Source organism: Pseudophryne corroboree, chromosome 8, assembly GCF_028390025.1.
Source record: "Pseudophryne corroboree isolate aPseCor3 chromosome 8, aPseCor3.hap2, whole genome shotgun sequence".
In the NCBI taxonomy this organism is placed as follows: domain Eukaryota; kingdom Metazoa; phylum Chordata; class Amphibia; order Anura; family Myobatrachidae; genus Pseudophryne; species Pseudophryne corroboree.
The window spans coordinates 55,769,450-55,781,929 of record NC_086451.1 but is presented as its reverse complement, the minus strand read 5'-3'; the positions used below and the strand labels follow the sequence as shown (position 1 = coordinate 55,781,929).

The 12,480-nt window shown below is 47.0% G+C and overlaps 1 protein-coding gene across 10 annotated transcripts in view; it reads right to left on the bottom strand.

Moving 5' to 3' along the window:
* Positions 1-12,480, bottom strand: part of HUWE1 (HECT, UBA and WWE domain containing E3 ubiquitin protein ligase 1) — a 430,355-nt gene that overhangs the window by 353,159 nt on the left and 64,716 nt on the right. The gene's annotated exons all lie outside the window — the stretch shown is intronic.

The following is a 12,480-nucleotide window of genomic DNA, read 5'->3' as shown; positions in this document are numbered from 1 at the left end:
GCTCTCTACCTGGTGCAGTGTTTCTCAGTGCTCTCTACCTGGTGCAATGTTTCTCAGTGCTCTCTACCTGGTGCAATGTGCCTCAGTGCTCTCTACCTGGTGCAGTGTTTCTCAGTGCTTTCTACCTGGTGCAATGTTTCTCAGTGCTCTCTACCTGGTGCAATGTGTCTCAGTGCTCTCTACCTGGTGCAATGTTTCTCAGTGCTCTCTACCTGGTGCAATGTGTCTCAGTGCTCTCTACCTGGTGCAATGTGTCTCAGTGCTCTCTATCTGGTGCAATGTGTCTCAGTGCTCTCTACCTGGTGCAATGTGTCTCAGTGCTCTCTACCTGGTGCAGTGTGTCTTAGTGCTCTCTACCTGGTGCAATGTGTATAACGTGCTCTCTACCTGGTGCAATGTTTCTCAGTGCTCTCTACCTGGTGCAATGTGTCTCAGTGCTCTCTACCTGGTGCAATGTGTATAACGTGCTCTCTACCTGGTGCAATGTTTCTCGGTGCTCTCTACCTGGTGCAATGTTTCTCGGTGCTCTCTACCTGGTGCAATGTTTCTCGGTGCTCTCTACCTGGTGCAATGTTTCTCGGTGCTCTCTACTTGGTGCAGTGTGTCTCAGTGCTCTCTACCTGGTGCAATGTGTATAACGTGCTCTGCCTGGCGCAAAGTGTAGAATGTGCTCTGCCTGGCGCAATATGTATAACGTGCTCTACCTGTCGCAGTGTGTATAGGAGGTTCTACCTGGTGCAGTGTGTATTAGCTGCACTACTGTGTGGTGTAATGTGAATTGCCACTATTATGTGGCCATGCCCCTTCCCCACGAAAAACAACGCCCCTAAATTTTTGCTGCGCGCCTTTGGCGCGCACTGCCCATTCTTTATCATGTGGGAATGGGAGGACCAAGCATTATAGTATGTACCTAATTTTGCCCTTCTAACTGAAAAATGTGCCCTCCCGAACGAAAAATGTGCCCTCCCGAATGAAAAATGTGCCCTACCCGTGATCAGCACCCTGCCCTAAAAAAATCCTAGAGTGAACACTATATATATATATATATATATATATATATATATATACACACATATATATATATATATATATATATATATATACACACACACACATACATATACAATACTGTGCAAAGTTTTAGGCAAGTGTGGAAAAAAAATGCTGCAAAGTAATATTGCTGTCTAAAGTAGATGTCAATGGCTTTTATCATAAGTTAACAAAATGGGAATGAACATAAATAGAAATCTAAAATCAAAATCTTGTGTGACCACCCTTTGCCTTCAAAACATCAATTCTTCTAGGTAGACTTGCACATTTTTTGAAGGAACTCGGCATGAAGGTTGTTCCAGACATCTTGGAGAACTAACCACAGATCATCTGTGGATGTAGGCTTGCTCAAATCCTCTCTCTTCGTGTAATCCAAAACAGACTCAATAAGGCATATTCAATTGTTTTTCCACGCAGCTACCACCAGGGTGTGCAAAACGGAAATCAATTGTTGCTCCATTGAGTCGCCCAAGTAGCTGCAGGGCTGACATTTTTCTTGCAGCCTCCTGAGGTGCGAAAAAAAAAAATATGTGTGGAAACTCAGCATGTTGGGAATCCAAACTGAAGTTAAGACGCCAAAAGCAGGGAGTTTAGACCGGTTCAGCCGTTTTAGCCAGCCAAACCCAGCCTGTTTGGGCACCCAAACACAATTGAATAGGGACAATTATTTGGGCATCTAAAAAGTCTGTGTAGATGGGATTTTTAGACGCCCAAAACAATTGAATTGGTCCCGATGATGTTGATATCAGGGAAGAACTCCCGCCCATCAGCACCCACAATTAAACAGCTCCTCCCACTTTAGGAGGGTGCTGCGATAACCAAAAATTGAATCTCCCCCTTGAAAAGAATTGCAACATCAATAGCCACACGTTTCTAAAATCAACTATTTCAATTAAATGGTCACTTTAGTACAACTTGTATTCGTTAGTATATTGATCCACATTCTTGTAAATTATTCTTACAAGAATCACAGATCCATTTGAAAAGCAAATTCTACTTTAGTTTTCATTCTAGCACCCAGCACCTAATCCGCAAGGGCATATTTTAAGGCGCAAAATTTTATACAGTAGCCATAGCGATACAAGTGTAAAACACCCTTCAAAATTAAAATGTGTTCTCAGGGTGCTAGAATGAACACTTCCATATCCTGGAGATTAATCCCTGACATTCAAGTGGTTAATGAAGTCTGTGGTGAGAACTGCCTGTGAATTCATATAGCACAATACATGATCTTGGCCCTGGTTTGCTAGAAGATGCTAAAGGAAATGACTGCAGGCAGGTGGCAGAGGAATGTGCTCCAGCAGCACACGTGTGCCTGGAAAGGAAAAAGGCGTTATACTAGGTGTTATCCAGGATGTTCAGCAAAGAAGAGAACCCTGATGTGAAAATGAAGCAAAGGAATGACTCCATGTACCAAGACGTCTAGTGAGTACAAGCAGACATAGCAAACAAAGGTGGTGCTTAAATAGACACGCTTCCACTTTCCAGCTTTATGAATAAATCTAAGCAACCAGCATGATGAATAATTCTAACACACACGCACTATAGAGTATAATGTGGTCTCACGCAGTAGCAGATGATTCTATCTGGCAGCACGGGCATTCTAAAGCCTATGCTTAATGGATTCTTCACTAGCAAAGGGTGGAAAATAAAAGTCCTCAGTGGAAAACGCACTACTAAAATTCTCATGTTATGGCGTTCACAAATCCAACATTAATAGTGCAGCCTACATAAAGATGGTGAAAGGACAATCGCTTAATCTTACAATTACAATGTAGAGAAACGCGTGCTACCAACTCTGCGGCAGCAACTTGAGGAAGGCCCATTCCTGTTTCAGCGGGATACGGTCATTAGGTCGGCCACTATTGGTCGACATGGTCATTAGGTCGACCCGAGTTTTTCCACAGAATTTATTTTTTTTTTATTTTTTTTTTTACTTTTTCATACTTTACGATCCACGTGGAATATGATAGGGAATATTAACCTTTGCAGAGCGCAGCGGACCAAGGCACCCTGCTCGAAGCATGGCGAGCGAACACAGTGCACTAATTGGGGTTCCCGGTCACTTTACGAAGAAAACGCACCAATTAAAAAACTTGTGTCAACCTTTTTCCATGTCTATCTAGTACATGTCGTGCTAATGACCATGTCAACCAATAGTGGTCGACCTAATGACCCATACCCATTTCAGACCACCTAAGGCAGGTCAGACCCGGGAGCCTGACACGGGAGCTCCCAGTGTGCGACCGGCATATAGCGCCACCCGTACACACACATTGAACGGGAAATGGGTCACATCGATCCGGCTCCCGTTCAAACCGCACAGTGAGCCGAGTTGAACACAAGTTCAACCCTGCTCGCAACAAGGGTTGAAATACCAGGTCGCTCGACCCAGTATTTCAACCCTTGCACCTTTCAGACCGCACATGAACACGGGTTATACGCGCTCATGTGCAATGACCCGTCATAGAAACTGGCGGTGTAAAAGGGGTATAACAAACCTGGACACCACTGAACATCTTGTGAATTGCTGGAACGCTAAATGCAATCTAGACCTTATCGCCCAACATCAGTGCTGACTTTACCAGCTCCGTTGTGGATGATTTGATGCATACCCCTCCTGTGATGACTGGGTGTCCTTTGCTCATCTGTGCATAGCCATAGACTGTTTTAATCTGTGCTTTTTAAAGAAAAAAAAAATAAGAATTTACTTACCGATAATTCTATTTCTCATAGTCCGTAGTGGATGCTGGGGACTCCGTCAGGACCATGGGGAATAGCGGCTCCGCAGGAGACAGGGCACATCTAAAGAAAGCTTTTAGGATCACATGGTGTGTACTGGCTCCTCCCCCCATGACCCTCCTCCAAGCCTCAGTTAGGTACTGTGCCCGGACGAGCGTACACAATAAGGAAGGATCTTGAATCCTGGGTAAGACTCATACCAGCCACACCAATCACACTGTACAACTTGTGATCTGAACCCAGTTAACAGTATGATAACAAACGAAGTAGCCTCTGAAAAGATGGCTCACAACAATAATAATAACCCGATTTTTGTAACAATAACTATGTACAAGTATTGCAGACAATCCGCACTTGGGATGGGCGCCCAGCATCCACTACGGACTATGAGAAATAGAATTATCGGTAAGTAAATTCTTATTTTCTCTAACGTCCTAGTGGATGCTGGGGACTCCGTCAGGACCATGGGGATTATACCAAAGCTCCCAAACGGGCGGGAGAGTGCGGATGACTCTGCAGCACCGAATGAGAGAACTCCAGGTCCTCCTTAGCCAGAGTATCAAATTTGTAAAATTTTACAAACGTGTTCTCCCCTGACCACGTAGCTGCTCGGCAAAGTTGTAATGCCGAGACCCCTCGGGCAGCCGCCCAAGATGAGCCCACCTTCCTTGTGGAGTGGGCCTTTACAGATTTAGGCTGTGGCAGGCCTGCCACAGAATGTGCAAGTTGGATTGTGCTACAGATCCAACGCGCAATCGTCTGCTTAGACGCAGGAGCACCCATCTTGTTGGGTGTATACAATATAAACAACGAGACAGATTTTCTGACTCCAGCTGTCCTTGAAATATATATTTTTAATGCTCTGACAACGTCCAGTAACTTGGAGTCCTCCAAGTCGCTAGTAGCCGCAGGCACCACAATAGGCTGGTTCAAGTGAAAAGCCGAAACCACCTTAGGGAGAAAATGAGGACGTGTCCGCAGTTCTGCCCTGTCCGAATGGAAAATCAGATATGGGCTTTTGTACGATAAAGCCGCCAACTCTGAAACTCTCCTGGCTGAAGCCAGGGCCAGTAGCATGGTTACTTTCCATGTAAGATACTTCAAATCTACAGATTTGAGAGGCTCAAACCAATGAGATTTGAGAAAATCCAAAACTACGTTTAGATCCCACGGTGCCACTGGGGGCACAATCGGGGGCTGTATATGTAGTACACCCTTGACAAAAGTTTGTACTTCAGGCACTGAAGCCAATTCCTTCTGGAAGAAGATTGATAAGGCCGAAATTTGAACTTTAATAGACCCCAATTTGAGGCCCATAGACAATCCGGCCTGCAGGAAATGTAAGAATCGACCCAATTGAAATTCTTCCGTTGGGGCCTTCTTGGCTTCACACCACGCAACATATTTTCTCCAAATGCGGTGATAATGTTGTGCGGTCACTTCCTTCCTAGCCTTAATCAAGGTAGGAATAACTTCCTCTGGAATGCCCTTTTCTTTTAGAATCCGGCGTTCAACCGCCATGCCGTCAAACGCAGTCGCGGTAAGTCTTGGAACATACAAGGTCCCTGCTGAAGCAGATCCCTTCTTAGAGGTAGAGGCCACGGATCCTCCGTGAGCATCTCTTGAAGTTCCGGATACCAAGTTCTTCTTGGCCAATCCGGAGCCACTAGTATTGTTCTTACTCCCCTTTTCCGAATAATTCTCAGTACCTTTGGTATGAGAGGCAGAGGAGGAAACACATACACTGACTGGTACACCCATGGTGTTACCAGAGCGTCCACAGCTATTGCCTGAGGGTCTCTTGACCTGGCGCAATATCTGTCCAGTTTTTTGTTGAGGCGAGACGCCATCATATCCACCTTTGGTTTTTCCCAACTGTTCACAATCATGTGGAAAACTTCCGGATGAAGTCCCCACTCTCCCGGGTGAAGGTCGTGTCTGCTGAGGAAGTCTGCTTCCCAGTTGTCCACTCCCGGGATGAACACTGCTGACAGTGCTATGACATGATTTTCCGCCCAGCGAAGAATCCTTGCAGCTTCTGTCATTGCTCTTCTGCTTCTCGTGCCGCCTTGTCTGTTTACGTGGGCGACTGCCGTGATGTTGTCCGACTGGATCAACACCGGCTGACCCTGAAGCAGCGGTTTTGCCAAGCTTAGAGCATTGTATATCGCTCTTAGCTCCAGTATATTTATGTGAAGAGACGTCTCCAGGTCTGACCATACACCCTGGAAGTTTCTTCCCTGTGTGACTGCTCCCCAGCCCCGTAGGCTGGCATCCGTAGTCACCAGGACCCAGTCCTGTATGCCGAACCTGCGGCCCTCTAACAGATGGGCACTCTGCAACCACCACAGGAGAGACAACCTTGTTCTTGGTGACAGTGTTATCCGCTGATGCATGTGCAGATGCGATCCGGACCATTTGTCCATCAGATCCCACTGAAATGTTCGTGCATGGAATCTGCCGAATGGAATTGCTTCGTAAGAAGCCACCATCTTTCCCAGGACTCTTGTGCATTGATGTACTGACACAGTTCCTGGTTTTAGGAGGTTCCTGACCAGTTCTGATAACTCCCTTGCTTTCTCCTCCGGGAGAAACACCTTTTTCTGAACCGTGTCCAGAATCATTCCCAGGAACAGCAGACGTGTTGTCGGGGTCAATTGAGATTTTGGAAGATTCAGAATCCACCCGTGTTGCTGAAGCACTACTTGGGTTAGTGCTACACCGACTTCCAGCTGTTCTCTGGACTTTGCCCTTATCAGGAGATCGTCCAAGTAAGGGATAATTAATACGCCTTTTCTTCGTAGAAGAACCATCATTTCGGTCATTACCTTGGTAAATACCCGAGGGGCCGTGGACAAACCAAACGGCAGCGTTTGAAACTGATAATGACAGTCTTGTATCACGAACCTGAGATACCCTTGGTGTGAGGGGTAAATTGGGACATGCAGATAAGCATCTTTTATGTCCAGGGACACCATGAAGTCCCCTTCTTCCAGATTCGCTATCACTGCTCTGAGTGACTCCATCTTGAACTTGAATTTCTGTATGTACAGGTTCAAGGATTTCAGATTTAGAATAGGTCTTACCGAACCGTCCGGCTTCGGTACCACAAATAGTGTGGAATAATACCCCTTTCCCTGTTGTAGGAGGGGTACCTTGACTATCACCTGCTGAGAATACAGCTTGTGAATGGCTTCCAATACCGTCGTCCTTTCTGAGGGAGACGTTGGTAAAGCAGACTTTAGGAACCGGCGAGGGGGAGACCTTTCGAACTCCAACATGTAACCCTGAGATACTATCTGCAGGATCCACGGGTCCACCTGTGAGCGAGCCCACTGATTGCTGAAAATCTTTAGTCGACCCCCCACCGCTCCTGAGTCCGCTTGTAAAGCCCCAGCGTCATGCTGATGGCTTTGTAGAACCCGGGGCGGGCTTCTGGTCCTGGGCAGGGGCTGCTTGCTGCCCTCTCTTACCCTTTCCTCTGCCTCGCGGCAGATAAGACTGTCCTTTTGCTCGCTTGTTTTTATAAGAGCGAAAGGACTGCGGCTGAAAAGACGGTGTCTTTTTCTGTTGGGAGGGGGTCTGAGGTAAAAAAGTGGATTTGCCGGCAGTTGCCGTGGCCACCAGATCCGATAGACCGACCCCAAATAATTCCTCTCCTTTATATGGCAACACTTCCATATGCCTTTTGGAATCCGCATCACCTGACCACTGTCGCGTCCATAAACTTCTTCTGGCAGATATGGACATCGCACTTACTCATGATGCTAGAGTACAAATATCCCTCTGAGCATCTCGCATATAAAGAAACGCATCCTTTAATTGCTCTAGAGTCAATAAAATACTGTCCCTATCCAGGGTATCAATATTTTCAGTCAGGGAATCCAACCACACTACCCCAGCACTGCACATCCAGGCTGAGGCTATTGACGGTCGCAGTATAACACCAGTATGAGTGTATATACTTTTCAGGTTAGTTTCCAGCCTCCTATCCGCTGGATCCTTGAGGGCGGCCGTATCAGGAGACGGCAACGCCACTTGCTTTGATAAACGTGTGAGCGCCTTATCCACCCTAGGGGGTGTTTCCCAGCGCGTCCTAACCTCTGGTGGGAAAGGGTATAATGCCAATAACTTCTTAGAAATTAGCAGTTTTCTATCTGGGTTAACCCACGCTTCATCACACACGTCATTCAATTCCTCTGATTCTGGAAAAGCTACAGGTAGTTTTTTCACCCCCCACATAATACCCCTTTTTGAGGTACCAGCAGTATCAGAGATCTGCAAAGCCTCCTTCATTGCCGTGATCATATAACGTGTGGCCCTGTTGGAAAATACGTTTGTTTCTTCACCGTCGACACTAGATTCATCTGTGTCGGTACCCGTGTCGACTGACTGAGGTAAGGGACGTTTTACAGCCCCTGACGGTGTCTGAGACGCCTGAGCCGGTACTGACTGGTTTTCCGGCCGTCTCATTTCGTCTACTGACTTTTGTAATGTACTAACATTATCACGTAATTCCATAACTAAAGCCATCCATTCCGGTGTCGACTCCCTAGGGGGTGACATCACCATTACCGGCAATTGCTCTGCCTCCACACCAACATCGTCCTCATACATGTCGACACACACGTACCGACACACAGCAGCCACACAGGGAATGCTCTAATCGAAGACAGGACCCCCTTAGCCCTTTGGGGAGACAGAGGGAGAGTTTGCCAGCACACACCAAAAGCGCTATAAATGTATATAAACAACCCTAAAAGGTGTTGTTTTTGTTATAAGCGCTTTTAATAATAAGAATTTACTTACCGATAATTCTATTTCTCGGAGTCCGTAGTGGATGCTGGGGTTCCTGAAAGGACCATGGGGAATAGCGGCTCCGCAGGAGACAGGGCACAAAAAGTAAAGCTTTAGGATCAGGTGGTGTGCACTGGCTCCTCCCCCTATGACCCTCCTCCAAGCCAGTTAGGTACTGTGCCCGGACGAGCGTACACAATAAGGGAGGAATTTTGAATCCCGGGTAAGACTCATACCAGCCACACCAATCACACCGTACAATTTGTGATCTAAACCCAGTTAACAGTATGATAACAGCGGAGCCTCTGAAAAGATGGCTCACAACAATAATAACCCGATTTTTGTAACTATGTACAAGTATTGCAGATAATCCGCACTTGGGATGGGCGCCCAGCATCCACTACGGACTCCGAGAAATAGAATTATCGGTAAGTAAATTCTTATTTTCTCTATCGTCCTAGTGGATGCTGGGGTTCCTGAAAGGACCATGGGGATTATACCAAAGCTCCCAAACGGGCGGGAGAGTGCGGATGACTCTGCAGCACCGAATGAGAGAACTCCAGGTCCTCTTTTGCCAGGATATCAAATTTGTAGAATTTTACAAACGTGTTCTCCCCTGACCACGTAGCTGCTCGGCAGAGTTGTAATGCCGAGACCTCTCGGGCAGCCGCCCAAGATGAGCCCACCTTCCTTGTGGAATGGGCCTTAACCGATTTAGACTGTGGCAGGCCTGCCTCAGAATGTGCAAGTTGAATTGTGTTACAAATCCAACGAGCAATCGACTGCTTAGAAGCAGGCGCACCCAACTTGTTGGGTGCATACAGTATAAACAGCGAGTCAGATTTTCTGACTCCAGCTGTCCTTGAACATATTTTCAGGGCCCTGACAACTTCTAGCAACTTGGAGTCCTCCAAGTCCCTAGTAGGTGCAAGGCACCACAATAAGCTGGTTCAGGTGAAACACTGACACCACCTTAGGGAGAGAACTGGGGACGAGTCCGCAGCTCTGCCCTGTCCGAATGGACAAACAGATATGGGCTTTTTTGAGAAAAAACCACCAATTTGACACTCGCCTGGTCCAGGCCAGGGCCAAGAGCATGGTCACTTTTTATGTGAGATGCTTCAAATCCACATATTTGACTGGTTTTAAACCAATGTGATTTGAGGAATCCCAGAACTACGTTGAGATCCCACAGTGCCACTGGAGGCACAAAAAAGGGGTTTGTATATGCAATACTCCCTTGACAAACTTCTGGACTTCAGGAACTGAAGCCAATTCTTTCTGGAAGAAAATTTACAGGGCCGAATTTGAACCTTAATGGACCCCAATTTGAGGCCCATAGACACTCCTGTTTGCAGGAAATGCAGGAAACGACCGAGTTGAAATTTCTTTGTGGGGCCTTCCTGGCCTCACACCACGCAACATATTTTCGCCACACGTGGTGATAATGTTGTGCGGTCACCTCCTTTCTGGCTTTGACCAGGGTAGGAATGACCTCTTCCGGAATGCCTTTTTTTCCCTTAGGATACGGCTTTCCATCGCCATGCCGACAAACGCAGCTGCGGTAAGTCTTGGAACAGACATGGTACTTGCTGAAGCAAGTCCCTTCTTAGCGGCAGAGGCCATAAGACCTCTGTAAGCATCTCTTGAAGTTCCGGGTACCAAGTCCTTCTTGGCCAATCCGGAGCCATGAGTATAGTTCTTACTCCTCTACGTCTTATAATTCTCAGCACCTTAGGTATGAGAAGCAGAGGAGGGAACACATACACCGACTGGTACACCCACGGTGTTACCAGAACGTCCACATCTATTGCCTGAGGGTCTCTTGACCTGGCGCAATACCTGTCCCGTTTTTTTTTTTTTTTTTTTTTTTTGGACGGGACGCCATCATGTCCACCTTTGGTATTTCCCAACGGTTTACAATCATGTGGAAAAAACTTCTCAATGAAGTTTCCACTCTCCCGGGTGGAGGTCGTGCTGAGGAAGTCTGCTTCCCAGTTTCCATTCCCGGGATGAAAAACTGCTGACAGTGTTATCACATGATTTTCCGCCCAGCGAAAAGTCCTTGCAGTTTCTGCCATTGCCCTCCTGCTTCTTGTGTCGCCCTGTCTGTTTACGTGGGCGACTGCCGTGATGTTTTTTTCCCACTGGATCAATACCGGCTGACCTTGAAGCAGAGGTCTTGCTAAGCTTAGAGCATTATAAATTTACCCTTAGCTCCAGTATATTTATGTGGAGAAAAGTCTCCATACTTGATCACACTCCCTGGAAATTTTTCCCTTGTGTGACTGCTCCCCAGCCTCTCAGGCTGGGCTCCGTGGTTACCAGCATCCAATCCTGAATGCCGAATCTGCGGCCCTCTAGAAGATGAGCACTCTATAACCACCACAGGAGAGACACCCTTGTCCTTGGATATTGGGTTATCCGCTGATGCATCTGAAGATGCGATCCGGACCATTTGTCCAGCAGATCCCACTGAAAAGTTCTTACGTGAAATCTGCCGAATGGAATTGCTTCGTAGGAAGCCACCATTTTTACCAGGACCCTTGTGCAATGATGCACTGTTTTTAGGAGGTTCCTGACTTGCTCGGATAACTCCCTGGCTTTCTCTTCCGGGAGAAACACCTTTTTCTGGACTGTGTCCAGAATCATCCCTAGGCACAGCAGACGTGTCGTCGGGATCAGCTGCGATTTTGGAATATTTAGAATCCACCCGTGCTGATTGTAGCAGTATCCGAGATAGTGCTACTCCGACCTCCAACTGTTCCCTGGACTATGCCCCTATCAGGAGATCGTCCAAGTAAGGGATAATTAAGACGCCTTTTCTTCGAAGAAGAATCATCAATTCGGCCATTACCTTGGTAAAGACCCCGGGGTGCCGTGGACAATCCAAACGGCAGCGTCTGAAACTGATAGTGACAGTTCTGCACCACGAACCTGAGGTACCCTTAGTGAGAAGGGCAAATTTGGGACATAGAGGTAAGCATCCCTGATGTCCCGGGACACTATATAGTCCCCTTCTTCCTGGTTCGTTATCACTGCTCTGAGTGACTTCATCTTAATTTGAACCTTTGTAAGTGTTCAAAAAAATTTTTTAGAATAAGTCTCACCTAGCCTTCTGGCTTCAGTACCACAATATAGTGTGGAATAATACCCCTTTTCTGTAGTAGGAGGGGTAATTTAATTATCACCTGCTGGGAATACAGCTTGTGAATTTTTTCCCATACTACCTCCTTGTCGGAGGGAGACTTGGTAAAGCAGACTTCAGGAGCCTGCGAAGGGGAAACGTCTCGACATTCCCATCTGTACCCCCGGGATACTACTTGTAGGATCCAGGGGTCCTGTACGGTCTCAGCGCCATGCTGAGAACTTGTCAGACGCGGTGGAACGCTTCTGTTCCTGGGAATGGGCTGCCTGCTGCAGTCTTCTTCCCTTTCCTCTATCCCTGGGCAGATATGATCTTATAGGGACGAGAGGACTGAGGCTGAAAAGACGGTGTCTTTTTCTGCAGAGATGTGACTTAGGGTAAAAAACGGTGGATTTTCCAGCAGTTGCCGTGACCACCAGGTCCGATGGACCGACCCCAAACAAGTCCTCTTCCTTTATACGGCCATACTGTGCCGTTTGGAATCTGCATCACCTGACCACTGTCGTGTCCATAACATCTTCTGGCAGTTATGGACATCGCGTTTATTCATGATGCCAGAGTGCAAATATCCCTCTGTGCATCTCGCATATATAGAAATGCTCTATAGTCAATAAAATACTGTCCCTGTCAAGGGTATCAATATTTTCAGTCAGGGAATCCGACCAAGCCACCCTAGCTCTGCACATCCAGGCTGAGGCGATCGCTGGCCGCAGTATAACACCAGTATGTGTGTATATACTTTT